Genomic DNA, 2643 nt, shown 5'->3' on the forward strand with positions numbered 1-2643 from the left:
AAAAAAAAAACGGAATTAGTGACGTGTCTACAGTACATTTTCCTTTTCACATGTCACCAATTGGTGACTGTCAATTTCTGACACATCACCAATTCAAAAACAATTAAAAAATATTTCGGAAAATGAAAAAATTAAAAAAAATAAATGAATTAAAATAAATTGTGACGTGTTACTTTGACACGTCACTAAAGTTGTGACGTGCCAATAGTGACACATCACTATATGCAATTAATTAATTAATTAATTCCTAAATGCATTTTAATGATAATTTGAAAAATAGAAAGGATGTAAACGAACAAAACTACCCGTGAGCTCGCTCAGGCTCGGCTAGCTCATGCTCGACTCGATTATTAAATTATCCGCTTATGGACACAAAACTAAATTTAATTATTAAACAATACATACCTGTATAAATTTCGTCTCATTCGTTTAACATTCGCGAACATTAGCGCGACTCGTATACATTTATTATATATACATATTAATTAATAAATATGTATATATAATAATTTAATAAAAATATCATTACTTATTATTTATTAAGTAACTAATTAACAATAGTCGATGTATATTAATTATTAAGTATTTGTCAAAAAAAAATTAAGTAATTAACAATAATTAATTGATATACAATATATAATATTTCTATCTATGATTATAAGTATCCATATAATATGTAATTTATTTTTTTAAAAAAAATGATAATTATCACCTTTTCATTGTAGGATAATTATAAAATAAAATTTTGGTTTTTAGTATTAATTAATATTCTCTCACTCTCTCTCTTTCAATTCCCTATATATATATATATGGAAATGCTAGTTGTTAACATAGTCCTAACTAGATATCCCATAAAAAATAAAAAATAAAACCATTCAAACGAATTAAAAAATAAGACTCTAAATTTTAATTTATTCCATCTAAATTAAAAAATGTTAAAATATTTGTTATCGTGTGAGTAGTTTAAATTGAAAATAATAGCAAGAAGAAAATTACATGTGGATTTTGAACATCAAAGCATTAGTTTTTAATATTATTGGCCTTATACCTATTATATTTCAATGAAAATTAAAATTCATATAATTCTAAACATTCTAAAAAAAATACAAAGCAAACTAAACAAATTATTTTTTTATGAATTCAAAATAAAACAAAATCTTTCACTAAACCTTTCACGCAATCAAATCAATCCTCACATAAGGTGCAATGCTTAATATTTATTTGGTGTTTCAAAAGTATTTATGTTCGACTTATGCTTATTAATCAAATAAATGTTTGCCTTGTTTTACGTTCAAAAGCATAAAAACACTTTCAAAAATGGTTGAAAATCGACTAAATCACATCAACAAAACAAAAAAATCACGTAAAACATAAAAGCCTTTATTTTAGTTTAATTGGTATACATTAAAACATGTTTAATTCTTTGTTCGTGTTAGTATTTTTGTTGGCTTAATTCGGTTCCAAAATGCAAATGCTACTGTCCACGGGTTCAAACATTAATATAATTCTCATAATCATATCTCTACCGTTCACAATGAAGATTCACGTGTCATGAACATAACTGCAAAGTTTCAGCTCAATCGGACCACAAATGTTCATCGATTGGAGTTGTTGATCAAGGTCTGACAGAAGTTCCAAAATGCGATTTTCACTCTCAACAGGCCTTGTTCGGACATGCCTTCCCCCTATCCGGATAGCAGTTCCAGAAACTCAGTTTCTGCTCCGCAAGGCCCTTTCCAGACAGCCCATTAACCTGTCCGGATACTCCGTAAGTTTTACGCCCAAAAACGTGATTTTAAGTGTGCTAGGTCTAAGATTTTGTTAAGGGTATATATACATCTTTATAGAGAGAGTGGTACGAAATTCTACCACAAGTTTCGTGAGAGGCTGTGCTTAGAGAATAAATCTGTGTAAGCTTGATTATTCCTCTTTGAGGATTATTGTTAGTTTCATTGAGCTTCATTGAGAAGTCTATCGGAAGAATCCGATAAAGGAGAATTACGTTGAAGAAGATTGTGAGCAAGGAGATGAGTTGGAGGCTTCTCAATCTTATAGAACCAAGGTCTTGCAAACAGTTGTAAGTGTTCCTAGTATCTGTAATCTCTAGATAATGTTTTGATAGTGATTTCCTGAGTTTGGCTGCCCCTAAAAGATTTTACTTTTAGAGTGTTTTCTAAAAGGTTTACTCTTCGTCATCAAAATCCTTGTGTGTAATTATTCATATTTTTGTGATTGTTTGCTTAGTTTTAAATATCCGTTAATTTCACATAAATTGTGATATTTAAACTTGTTAAGTGTTTTTCAGTTCGTATAAGTATATAAGATTTAAAATGAAAAGTATTAAAAAAAAAAAAATGCTAAGAAGAATACATGAATTATAATATAAAAAATTAATAGGAATATTTAATATTTTTAGTGAGATATCTATTGAAAAAAAAGCATATCAGTACTTTGTTAATCCGTTTCCAATTTCCTAGCACCAAATCCTATATATATATATATATATATATATATAAAAGGATAAACTAGGTGTTCTCGTATTCATAAGTATATAATATTTCTAACAACTAAGTGAACGAAAAGAGCTAGTTTTGTTTTGTTTATTTTTTTATTTATATATATATATATATATATATATATATA

The sequence above is a fragment of the Corylus avellana genome, chromosome ca7 (genome assembly GCF_901000735.1).
Source record: "Corylus avellana chromosome ca7, CavTom2PMs-1.0".
Classification (NCBI taxonomy): domain Eukaryota; kingdom Viridiplantae; phylum Streptophyta; class Magnoliopsida; order Fagales; family Betulaceae; genus Corylus; species Corylus avellana.